This window comes from Talpa occidentalis, unplaced genomic scaffold (assembly GCF_014898055.3).
Source record: "Talpa occidentalis isolate TD23 unplaced genomic scaffold, MPIMG_talOcc4v2.1 talOcc4.7, whole genome shotgun sequence".
Lineage (NCBI taxonomy): Eukaryota > Metazoa > Chordata > Mammalia > Eulipotyphla > Talpidae > Talpa > Talpa occidentalis.
The window spans coordinates 39,716,122-39,728,873 of NW_023605083.1; the positions used below are offsets into that span (position 1 = coordinate 39,716,122).

At 60.0% G+C, this 12,752-nt stretch overlaps 1 long non-coding RNA gene across 1 annotated transcript; it reads left to right on the plus strand.

Moving 5' to 3' along the window:
* The first annotated feature begins 8,581 nt into the window (after nucleotides 1–8,581).
* Nucleotides 8,582–10,424, plus strand: LOC119232032 (uncharacterized). Its single transcript, XR_005121988.2, has 3 exons — nucleotides 8,582–9,146; nucleotides 9,608–9,751; nucleotides 10,051–10,424. It is a non-coding gene; the product is annotated as an uncharacterized LOC119232032 (long non-coding RNA).
* The last annotated feature ends 2,328 nt before the right edge of the window (nucleotides 10,425–12,752 follow it).

Below are 12,752 nucleotides of genomic sequence, written 5' to 3' on the forward strand. Positions count from 1 at the left end.
ATAGGTTGCGTCTTAACCCCTTGCGCCATCAGGCAGGCCCCACAAACTAATATTATTTTAAGACAGAAACAGAATCACACGACACGCAGACTGACACTTTGCTTGAACTATCACGGGCGCCATTTCATCACAGATACATCTGCAGGAAGAGGGGGGCCTGCAGGCCCTGCCCCAGGGGGTGGGAGCACAGGCACAGGCTGACAGAGGAGGTGGTTGAGCTTGCCAAGCTGGAGCGACAACTCCCGGTAATGTCCCGCGTCTCTGCGGGCAAGAGTGCACAGCCAGAGGTGCAGGAGCCTCTCCTAGGCCCTGACTGGCTGCCCATGTGTAATGCAACCAACCCATACCAGGTAGGTTCTTTACCTGTTCTCGCAGCCATGCTGTCTTCATGCTCTCCGCTGTTGGTCGTCGCTGTACTCCGTCGCGCTCCGCCGCACCCCGCTGCACTCCTCCGTCTTCTGCCCCGCACCACCACCCTGCACGCTGCTGCGCCACCCTTACAAGCCCCGTCTCTCAGCCCAGGTGCTCCCACCTACGCACGCCCACACCCCACTCCAGGTGCCCGCCATCAGGCACGCACGCAGGGCCCAGGGATCTATCATTAGTCCTAATGGCGGGAGGGCAGAAAAGCCTGATGCTTTACTTACCCTCCAGCCCACCCCCTCAGGGTTTTCTGCCAGACAGTCTCTATCAGTCCATATTCACGTCTATATGTTTCTCTTGGCAATAGGAACACGGCAGCAAACAATTTAGAGGCCTCCCCGGTGGCGCAGCGGTTGAGCGCTGGGTTGCGAAGCTGCCCGCAGCCTCTGCAGCACAGGTTCGATCACCGGCCACCGGGTGAGGGTCCCACATGGCGCGCAGACCTCTCCTGCCGCCCGCTGCTCCCCTCAGCAGTGTACTTCGTCAGTCTGCCTGTTCTGATCTCTGCTCTGGCTCTGGTGAATTCTCTCACCCTCCTGCGCTTCTGACTGTGCCCAGTGCTTGTATAAATAAATAAATAAATCTTAAAAAAAAAAAAAAAGGCAAACAATTTACATCGCAATATAACTGAATATATAAAATACAACAGAACACAAATGAGTCCAGGCAGGGCACCAACCTAGTGGCAAAAGACAAGTTATTGGCACCAGCAGATGATCCACCACGTCTGCTGCCGACGGCGCTGCTCATGAGAAAGGCGGGGAGCGCTCAGGCATCAGCCGTCGCGCACCGGGAGCCGAGAGGCTTCCTGGCCTTCTCTGGCTGTGGTCTCGGCCACAAGCCGCCCACCGCATCCTCCCCAGGAGGCACTCACTCCTGGATTGGGGATTCTGTACTTTGGGGGTCATCGCCAACCCTCAGGGCTCCTGCCTGCGGTCGCTCCCACACTCGACTTCCATGGCCTCAGCGCGACACGCAGGCCCCCGCGCTCAGGCCCACCCGCTGCACACGCACAGGGGTCGGGACCCGCGGATACAAGCGCCACATGCGGCCTCTCTCGGGCCCCCTCTTCGGCTGTGGGCTCCACCCCAAGCCACGTTCCCCACCCGTCCCCCAAGGACGGGTTCCTCAGGGCCTCACCCTCACCCAACAACGAGCAGGGGCCACCCACCGGTGACCTGAGGAGACTCGCTGGCCTTCTTCAACAGACTTAGGCCGCTTACCAGCCGCTCAGGGCTCCCTGATCTCGGCACCAGCTTTTGCCTTTCTAAATTGGCTTCTTTCCTCTGCCCGGCTGCAGAGAACTGGCCGAGGGCTTCGTCCCTCACCCGTCGTGGGCTCTTCTACCGAGGCCCACCGGCCAGGGCTTGATTTTTATCTCCTGGGGTTTACAAGCGATACCACGCACACCCAGGGTCCCCCAAAACATAACAGCCTGCCAAGGCTCCTCCGCCTTCCGGCGGGATCGTCAGTCCAAGGCCCTCGGCCTCCTGCCGTCCGCACCGGCGCGCTCCGCGTCGTGTCCTCTCTTCCCCGGCGACTCTGCGGCCTCGGGGGTCGGGGCTGGTCCTCTCGGGCGTCTCCCCCAGGCGAGGTCTCGTCCCGCAGCGCCCGGACCTTGTCGGCCTCCTGGGCCGCCGTGACGCCCGCGGCGCCGTCACAGGCTCCGGGTCTGCTGCTCCTCAGCCCTCCGGAGGTCTTGGGAGGGCTCCGTCCCCGCTGCAGGGACCACCTCGCCCACTTCCGCCAGATGCAGTGGCGGGAGGGGCGGAGCAGGTGCCCCATGACCTGAGCAGACGGGGTACAGAGGAGAGACGCCGAGAGCAGAGAACCACGAGAGGAGCAGAGAGAAGGCCAGAGAAGGCCAGAGGCCCAGACAGAGTGAAGACTTGCTGGGGGCTGGGCGGCCACCCAGCCCCCCAGCCCCCCTGCCTGCCATGTGCCTGGTAAATCCCAATAAAAGCCTGAAAAGCCACCGAGGGCTCCAGGACTCTCTCCTCCTTCACCCGTCTGCGGGGTCATAGACACCTGCTCCGTGTCCTCGGGCCCTTACACCACGCGTCCAGAGGCGGCCTCATCCCCGTCGGGGGGGTGGCTAAGAAAAAGGGGCAACCTGCGGTGGAAAGCTGGGGAGGGCTAGAGAACGTCGTCGCCAGAGTGGGAAAGGCGTGTTCAACATGGAGGAGACACCGGCTGGAGGAATTGCCCCAGGATCTGACAAAAGACAAAGAAAAGGGCGTTTAAAGCGTTAAACCATCATCCTCACAGACCCGGCAAAGGACGCAATCCCTGAAAAGGGATCCAAGCGGACGGCGAGTGAGTGAGCAGGAGCTTGTCGGCACTCGTGATTCGAGAGGCGAGTGAGGGCGACAAGGAGATATTTATTGGGGGCGTCCAGGAAACAGAGACAAAAAAGAACCAACATGGGGCCTCCCTGGTGGCGCAAGGGGTTAAGCACGGCACTGTGGAGCTGTCCGCAGCCTCGGCAGCCCGAGTTCCATCCCCGGCCAGGGAGCTACCCACATGGCGCGGCAGACCTTTCCTGTCTCGCCCGCTGCTCCCTCAGCAGTGTTTTCAGTCCGTCTGCCTGCTCTGCTCCCCACTCTGTCTCTGGTGAATCCTCTCACCCCTGCACCTCAGCTCTTGTATTATGTATAAAAAATAAATCTTTAAAAAAAGAAAAGAAAGAAATGCTAGCAGAGAAAGATGCAGGAGACACGGCAGGAGCTCCGGGCACAGCTGTCTGGCCTGCAGGGAAGCTGAGCGTGGACCCTGCCGGGCCTGGGCAGAGGGGCGGCGTCCCCCTTCCTCAAGGTGTGTCGCGTGAGGAGACAGGCGCCGGCTGCCCCCGCGGGTCATCTCACGGCACCTGCAAACCAGCCTCACGCGGTCCTTCCGAAGGCGGAGGGGCCCAGGCCGACGTGCTCGCCACAGCACTGGGGAGCTCCGGGCTCCCCCCCGGGCAGGGGCTCTCGGGGTTGCCCGCGTTGGTGTGTCTGGGGGCGCTGCTGTCGTGTCCGGCTGTGGACGCCGTCACTGCGACTTCGTGGATTAGTCTCGGCGTCCAGCAGGAAGGGTCTCTCCTGACCCCAGAGCAATAAAAGCAGCACGAGTCTTTCCTGCCGCGAGTGTGGCGGGGGTGGGGGGCACCCAGGGGTGTGTCTCTGGTGGCTGGGAGAGCCCCGTGGGTGTGTGCACCTTGCTTGTGTGAGGCCGGGGCTGAGGGCATAAGCCGGGCCCCAGGAGGGGTGGCAGAGGTGGACGCACCTGTGGGCCAGGCCCTGGGCTGGGGGGCTGAGGCGCTGTCTGGCCCGGCCGTGGTCCTGCTGCTGCTGCGCGTGAGGGCCGGGGGACCGGGGCGGGGCGGGCGAGTGGGCATTCACAGGGCAGAGGGCGCTGGGGAGAGGCCGGTCGGGGGACAGCAGGTGCCCTGAGGCCATCTCTCCACAAGCCCCCGTCTCCTCCTCGCATGGCCCCCTGTGAGAGCTGCAGACAGGGAGTGAGTTCAAGACCCCCCGACTCCTGTTCCCGGGCGCGCGTGGGCAGCGTGGTCCCGGCTGGGGGGCAGCGCGCTCATTACGGGACATCCGCAGCACGACCGCGCGCTAATAAATCGGCGCAGATTTCAGAGCAGCACGGGGGCGCGCGGCCCCGCGGGCCGTGGAATTCAATATGACATGCTTCAGCCTGCCGGCTAATGGGCTGCCCCGCGGGCCACGTGACGCCGCCTTCCCGGGGACATTAAGCGAGGCTGAAAAGTGGCTCAGATTTATTTATTGGGACAGTGCGTGTTGCTGTCTGCGGGTGTGCGGGGAGATGACTGCTTGTGGAAACAGGTATTCGTGAGCCGGGCAGGGAGAGGCGGTTGTCGAGTTCCCCGGGGCCTGGGCCAACAGCCCAGGGCCATTCCCTGGCCTTGCACACCCCTGGTTGGTGACAGGCCCCCGGTGACTCGCCGCACCACCAGGAAGAGGGTCGGTCTCCCCATCTGGTAAACCCACTCACCTGTCATCATGCACATCTTCCCAGGGCATCGCACCTACTATGTGCACAGCCACGAGCTAGAGACCGTGACAGCTGCCGGCAGGTGGGCCCGGCCCACCCTCGGGGAGGGAGGCGGACGCAGTCACAAGGCGATGAGAAGGCTCCAGGCCAGGAGTCCGGCGCAGGGAGCCTGCAGGGGCCTCGGGGCTGGGTAGGGACAGTGGCCTGCTCTCCACCAAGGGGCAACCATGCCGCAGCATGTGGCTGGGAGGCCCATCCCCTGACTTGCATTTTTTAAAGAGATTTATTTATGCATATAAGAACTGGGGTACAGCCCAGAGATGTGGGGGGTGAGAGGATTCACCAGAGACAGAGTGGGGAACAGAACAGGCAGACTGACTGAAATACACTGCTGAGGGGAGCAGCGGACGAGGCAGGAGAGGTCTGCTGCGCCATGTGAGCAGTTTCCCAGCTTGTTGGGAATCGAACCTGCACTGCAGAGGCTGTGGATTGCCTCACAGTGCTGTGTTCAACCCTTTGTGCCACGAGGGAGGCCCCCCCGACTTGCATTTTTAAGGGCCCCAAGGATGCAGGGCAAGGACTGCAGTGGGCAATGGGAAGAGGCCCTTTGGCATGCAGGGGTGAGACTGGCAGAGCTTCCCGCTGTGGGCACATTGCCCTCTTGGGGAGGGGTGGACAGTGAGGGGCTGCTTGGGGGGAAGAAACTGCTCTAGCGCCCACATCCCGTCAGAGCCTGTAGCCCAGGAGGGTTTCTGGGGTCCACTCCCCAGGCAATCCTGATGGCAGAGGCGGCTGCCTACCAGCAGCTCCTAGGGCCTCCCTCTGGGGGAATTAGAGGAGGGAGGAGAACTTGCTCCTTGAAAGGGCCCTAATTTGTAATCTGCAAGGAGTAATAGACCTACTAAATAAAAAGGCCTTCACTGCAGACTCACAGGGCAGACTATAATTACCTGGGAAGAACAGTCTGCTGCATTTTAAAATCTGCATTTTACAAAGTGTTTAAAGGATGTTTTTACAGAAAGTTGCCTATTGGATAAACGCACAAATTTACATTAGGCTGCGAAGGCTGAGGAGGTCCTGGGCTTCCTCTCTCCACCCTCATGCCCACCGGGTTTCGCAGTCAGAAGCTGCCAGGATCCAGTCATTCACTCACTCGTTTATTCACTCATTCATTCATCCGCTCCCACACACCCCTGCTAAGCACTTCCTGTGAGCCAGACCCTGCCTGGGGTTGGGATTCAGACATGCGTGAACACAGCCCTGCCCAAGAGAGAGACTCACCTTGAGGGGGGTGTGTCCTCGAGACAGCTTGGGGAGTCTGGGTGGGAAATGAATGGGTCTGGGAGCAGGGTCAGATTTTCAGAGTAGTCTGTCAACTGGGAGGAAGCAGGAAGCTCAGCAGCCCACAGAGGAAGCAGGGTGTTAGTGGCTGAAAGAAGAGCATGGCTGTGACGTCAGGAGAACTGAATAGCAGGAGGTATTTGGGGAACAGCAAAAGGTGGGGTGAAACCCACAGGAGGCCGCGTTTCCAGCAGAGGCAGCGGCTCAGTGGACGCTCCGCGGTTCACCTCCAGGGGCCGCCCCCCACGGGCCATGCACAGCCTTCATGGCTGCACCCGGTGGTCGCGTTGGTTGGGGCTCGCTCCAAGCTGGACCCCAAATGGGAAGCACCCCCTACATCAAATGAAGAATTCGAGCTGGATCCAGGTGGCGGGAAGCCGTTTTGCATTGTTTAGTTATGAGGGCGGCATTTCAAAGGCCACTCTGGCAGCCTGTGGAGAATGAGTTGGAAGCGGAGACAGTTGGCTGCTGAGAAATGGCCCATATCGAGCACAGATTTTGCAAAAAAAATTGACAAAAGGCTAATTATTTTCATCTGCAAAGAGATTCTACAAGTCAATAAGGAAAAGACCAGCAGAAAAATGGGCAAAGAACATGAGCAAGTGGTCCATAGAGAAGGAAATAGCCGTGTCTTCTGGACACGTGACGAGCAGGTCTCAGCTTCGTTCGTGGAAGGGCAAGATAAATGAAATCTAAGGTCAGACGATGCCGTGTTGGTCACCCATCCCGAGGCCAGGGTGCCAGTGTGCTGTGCTGGGGGACGGGACCCGTCTTCATGCCATTGTTGGGACTCAGAGGGTGACTCGCCTGTTGTCCTGCTCTTTGGAGGGCGCTTTGGCAATATGGATGGCATATCAGTGCCCATGCCCTGTGACCTTGCGATTCAGCTTCTAGGACACACGCATGCGGGCCAGGAATTATTCCTGCTACACTTTAGTAACAGAAAGCTGGAAACTCTTGGATGCATCAGCTGGGGGCCAGAAGTAAACAAAGTAGGGCCTCCCTGGTGGCGCGAGGGGTTAAGCGTCAGCACTATGAAGCTGTCCGCAGTCTCTGCAGCACGAGTTCCATCCCCGGCCAAGGACATGACCCACATGGCGCAGCAGACCTCTCCTGACTCGCCCGCTGCTCCCCTCAGCAGTGTATTTCTTCAGTCTGCCTGTTCTGCTCCCCACTCTGTCTCTGGTGAATCCTCTCACCCCCTACACCTGGCCTGCACCCCAGCTCGTGCGTGCATAAATAGATAAATCTTTTTAAAAAAGAAAAAAGACATGGAATGCGCTTGAACGTTTCCTGGTGGCCTGAGGCAGAGGGTACTTTGGCCCGGCACTGAAAACCGCTCCTATTCGGGATGCCTTGTCCCTGCGGTCCCGTCAGGGGCCACTTGACAGGCCACGAGCGGCACAAATAAAGGACTGAGAGTTGCTTCCATCCTTGCTGGCGCCTCTTTCTGGGCATTGGGGCTGGGGGCCCACCTCCCTCCATGGCCAGGGTGCCCGGGGTGAAGTCAATCCTTCACACAAGTCACGGCTTTCCCCGTACACCCCCTCCCTCCACTGCAGCACAGGCGCCCCGGCCGGACATGGGGCGTCCCGGTGCTGGCAACGTGGTCTCTCTGTGTTCCCCTGTGCAGCCTCACGGCTGCCAAGCCCAGAGTTTTCAAGGCCTCCCTGTTGTGTAAACCTGGATGGGTTGGAGCAGCTCCAGGGAGCGGGGGCGGTGAGGCCTCCCCTCAAGGACTTTATTACCCTCAAGGGCGTTTCGGAGCGCTCCCACGTGTTCCCGGGGCCCCCTCCCTGGCAGGGGAGCCCAGAAGAGCAGGTCTGGCCGTCAGGCCGGAGAACCTGAGGTCCCAGCCAACATTGCCTCCTGGGTCAGTCCCTTCATCTCGGTTTTGAGTCTCAGTTTCCTCAGCTGTAAACAAGGAGGCAGTAAGATCGCTCATTTCTGGAACATGATACTCGATCGAATAAACTAATCCACAGGATGTGCCCGGATGGTCTGGCCTTACACGTGAGGCTCGGGGACTAGAAGTTCCGGGGCTCACACCCTCGCCCTACATTGTGACTCAGCACCCAGTGTGACTGCAGCAGAGAATCGCCTTGAAGTGGGTTAAGGGGACCCATCTACTCACTGCCCGAAGGCTGCTCTGTGTGGGACCTGCCCCGGGCGGGCCGGGAGCCCTGGGCCTGCACGCAGGGGCAGCTGGAGCTGGCTGGGCTGCGCCGCCTCTATCTAGGCCAGATGGCCTCCGGGGCTTGGGCCAAGCTCTCTGCCCGCCCAGGAAGGTCACACACTGTCTGGGATCTTGAGCGGCTCCAAGATGCAGGCCTGGCTGCCCCACCCTTCGGGGGGAAGGCTTGCCTCTGACCTCCTCCGTGCTGTTTGCCGGGTGCTGGGAAGCTGCTGGCGAGCGTGGGGCTGAGCAGCAGAGCCTGGGATGGGCTTTCCCGGGGAAGGTGGGAGCCGCCCCAGTGGTGCCCTGTGGTTCCGGGGCCTTAGGGCCTCCACGCGCCCCCGTCCCGCTGAGCGGCTCGGATGCAGAGGGTGATGCACGCGGTGGGTCACAGCTGGGAGGTGACGGGGTGGTTTTCTTGGAGCAACAATGTTATTTCCGTATTGAGCAGAAAAACATTTATGTTAAAACCAGTAGGAATGGCGTCAAAGCGATACTGTGCGTTCGCCGCGTCCCCTGTGTAGACGTCTAGAAGACAGCACCTCCCAGCGTCCTGTGCGTGACCAGGGGCTGGTCAAGGGCAAGCGCGTGGAGGTGAAGCCGTGGCCCAGCCAGTGGCCCGCCATCCCCCCAGCGGCTCGTGTCCCGGGGCCGTCGAGGCAAGAGTGCAGGCTGGAGCAGCCGGCCGCGTGCAGAGGACACGCAAGCTGGAGGCCCACGGGGCCCACGTCAGCTTTGCACGGATGAGAAACAACCCTCCCTCGTGTGATCCAGGGGTTCAGTTTTCAATCTCAGCATCTCCTCATCTCCCCCAGTTAACGTGCCTGGAAGACGGAGCAGAAGGCTGTGCTGAGAGGACTTTTAAAGCTAACGCGCGCGGCGTCATGAAATGGCGGCTGGCAGCTGGCCTCTTTGGGTCCCGCCTGCAGACTCCCCGAAGCCTGGGCTCTTTCACCCCAGCACAGCCGGTGGCAGAAACCCGCCCCCCGCAAGGCCACAACCGCCAGCTCCAGAGATAGCTCCAAGCACACCTGCTTGAGCGGCGAGTGAGGAGCCCCTGAGGCAGAGGGCCTGTGATTAGGGGTGAGAAATGAGCTGGGCTCCCCTCGCTACAGTGCAGGCTTTCTGACCCAGCAGGCCGGGTCAAGGAGGAGTCCTGGAGCCCTCGGTGGCTTCTCAGCCTTTTACTGGGATTCACCAGGTACACGGCAGGCAGGGGGGCCGGGGGCCGGGGGGCCGGGAGGCTGGCAGTCTTCACTCTTCCTGGGCTCTCCGGCCTTCTCTCGTGTTCTTTCTCGTGGTTCTGCTTCTGCTTCTCGGCTTCTGTTCGTTCTCGGCTTCTGCTGGCGTCCCCGTGACCCCACCCCTAAAAGCCCAGTCCCAGCCCAGGAGAATCCCATGTGCCTAGGCCCACACCCCACTCCAGGTGCCGCCAGCAGGCACGCGTTCAGGACCGCAGGGTTCCGTCATCCGTCCTGATGGCGGGAGGGCAGAAAAGCCTGATCCTTTTGGCCTCACCTGACACTGTGGTGGTGGCAGGGGCCGAGGCGGGGCTCAGGTGGCGGGAAGGTGCCCGACAAGCGACTTCGCCCAGGTCCCCTGCTCTGTCAGGGGGAAAACAACGGAAGTGATGATATTTGAAGCGTTTTCCTGACATGTCAGCAGGTGGAATTCGTTAAAACTCCTCCACGAGAGGATCCCGGGGCTGGTGCCGGTTTCCTCTCCAGCCCGCGGCCGGAACCAGGTGCAGAGGACTCCCTCACTCAGGAAGCCTGGGCGCCCGCCCTGACTTGCTGGGAACTTGAGGTAAGGCTGTTCCCCTCTCTGGGCTTCCTCTGCCTCATTTGCAAAATTGACGGCTGGGATGCAGCAGGCGTGCAAGCAGTCTTTGAACAGTCTTCCACTGACCAGAGACAAAATGGGGGCTGCTGGTGTTAGAGACAGAGGTGGGGTGTGGGCCCTCAGGGGCACCCCCAGAGTTACAAGGCAAGGTAGGCCCTGGCAGCCAGCTGACCCTGGGTTGGTTGTGGAGGGCAGAGGCGGGTCCCACCTCCAAGGCTGGGGGGCGCCCTTCCCCCCAACTGAGAAACCTGGTTTCCTCACAGGGAACTGATGGCTGCTCGGCCCCCCACCCTACCCCACAAAGCCATCACCTGTGGACTCAGGCATCCGTGCCAAGGGGCTAGGACAGAGTAGGAGCAGAGGAAGCTGTGAGATGGGACTGTTTCAAGAAAGGCAAACCTGGGCCTCCCTGGTGGCGCAAGGGGTTGAGATGCAGCCTATGAAGCTACCCACAGCCACTGCAGCACGAGTTGGATCCCCGGCCAGGGAGCTACCCACATGGCGCAGCAGACCTATCCTGTCGCGCCCGCTGCTCCTCTCAGCAGTGTGTTTCAGGCAATCTGCCTCTTCTGTTCCCCTCTTTGTCTCTGGTGAATCCTCTCACCACCCCCAACTTTGGCCTGTACCCCCAGTTCTTGTATGCATAAATAAATCTTTAAAAAAAAAAAGTGGCTTCTTCCTTTAAAAAAAAAGAAAAAGAAAAAAAGAAAGGCAAACCTGAGGGCTCCAGAGAACAGTCTCCAGGGGGAACAGTTGGCCCCCGTGGAACAGCAAGGGGTGACCTAAGTGGTGGTGATTTCTAGGGGTTGGGGCCAGGATCCCCCTCCAAATCAAGGCCGTCTGCTTTCTGCCACCACCAGGGGTCCAGAATCCAGGTGCTATGAAGCAGGGACATAGCTGCTCCCAAAGGGCCAAGGGGACAAGTGATGCCAGAACCGGGGAGGGAAATGGGGTTATGTAGTGGCAGGAATGGACCAGTGCAGGTTTTTTGATCCCATGCAGACCGGGTAAAGGGGGAAGTCAGAGTCCTCAGTGGTTTTTGCAAGTCTTTTATTTAGATTTACCAGGCATATGGCAGGCAGGGTGCTGGGGGCGCCGGGAGGCTGGCAGGCCTCCCAGCCCCCAGCAAGTCCTCACTCTATCTGGCCTCTCCGGCCTTCTCTCTGCTTCGCTGCTCTTCCGCTCATTCTGCTGCTTCTCAGCTGCTGCTGGCGTCCCCGTGACGCCGCCCTTAAAAGCCCAGTCTCAGCCCAGGAGAATCCCATCTACCTATGCCCACACCCCGCTCCAGGTGCCCGCCATCAGGCATGCATTCAGGACCGCAAGGATCCATCATCTATCCTGATGGCGGGAGGGCAGAAAAGCCTGACATTTTTCCTTACCCTACAGGGTAGTTTGGGGAGCGAGTCCCAGGCAAGGGCCCCCAGAGTTGCTGGGAGCATCAGAAATTGCCTCTTTGGTGCAGGAATTAGCTTAGTCCTCTAGTGAAGCCTGCAGCCTCCCCTCTGAGGGTAGAATTTGGGGTACCCACCTGCTGCGCCATCTCACCTGCGGTGACCCCTGAAGCCGAAGAGGCCACCCCCCTCAGGGCAGCGGCCCCTGCATCCACCCAACAGGTGGCTGGCCTCGAGGACCTGTCACTGAGGGAGACTGTCCCCGCAGGTGCAGGGTTAGGGGATTATCCAAACCCCCATCCTCTCCCCGGGACCTCCCCAGTTTCCCCGAGGCCACAGCCTCCCAGGCGAATATTAACCACCATGGGAGGCAAAAAAATAGGAGCCCTTTTCTCACGGATTGACCCCAAAGGAGCCAGCCTTGTCCCCCCCGGTGGACTTGCTGCCGGGAAAGATGGCGCCAGAGCAATCCTCGCTACTTGGCAGCCGCTTACACAATGGGCCTGTGTTTAGCGACACTCAGCCTTGTTTTTTTATTGCATTTTACGAAGTTACCAAGACAACTGAGGCCAAGTAACAGAACCTTGACTTTATGTGGCATGAAAATTTAATAAAGAGTGTTTAAAGGCGTTTAAGAGGCAGGAGCTGCAGCCCAGCAGCGGCGGGAGGGGGTTGGCGCACGCGGCCTGTCCCCAGACTCGGGGAGCCGCCTCCGGTGCGCCGGCCAGGTGGGCGCAGGGCTCCCCACGCGCTGTCTTCTGTCGGCATCTTGAGACCGTCCTTTACTCAGTAGACGTTTATCCAGGCGCTGCCCGGGCCCAGCCCCACGCCCAGCTCTTCACAAAATGGCTCCCGCTGCGCAGGCCAGGAATGGCGCGGGGAGGGGGGGTCCTGGATGGAGGGAGCAGCAGACAAAGGCCCCCAGGCTCTGCCTCCTCTGCTCCCTCGGAGCCTCCTCTGGGATCCTCTCAGTGATGTAAGAGGTTCTGAGCAGAAAACTCCCTGACTTCTTACCCGGCCTCGCCCCTGGCCTTGCTGCAGCAGCCTGGGGGCCCTGGGAGCCGCGGCGAGGAGCAGGCCCTCCTCTCCCCAACCCCCCCGCGGGGCCACTAGCCCCAAGACTGCAGTGCCGGCTGGGGGCTCAGCAAACCCCTTGGCACTGGAGGAAATGTTTCCCACCAGGCTCCGCAGAGAAGAGGATGTTGTCCAGAGCCGTAAAGAGCCCTTGTCCCCCGCTCTCTAAGGAAGGCTCAGAAGCAAATTGCCAGAAATGAGAAAAACACATAATTTCACCATTTTATACAAAAGCTCAGTGGTGCTCTGTGTGTGTGTGTGCACGCGTGTGCACTCGAGAACACACGGGTGTACCTGCAAGCTCTATGCCGTGTGCTTTTTCTAGTTGTATAAAAACAAGACTTTGGTGACCAGAGATGGAGGTAATTGAACATGTGGACTGTTCTGCAAAGCCTCTCTGCCCTGGGAACAGAAAAAAGATGGACTTATTTTGTGAGGGAGAAATTCCTACGCCATGTGGGAAATTTCTCTCGAGACTACCTGGTGGATGGGCAACA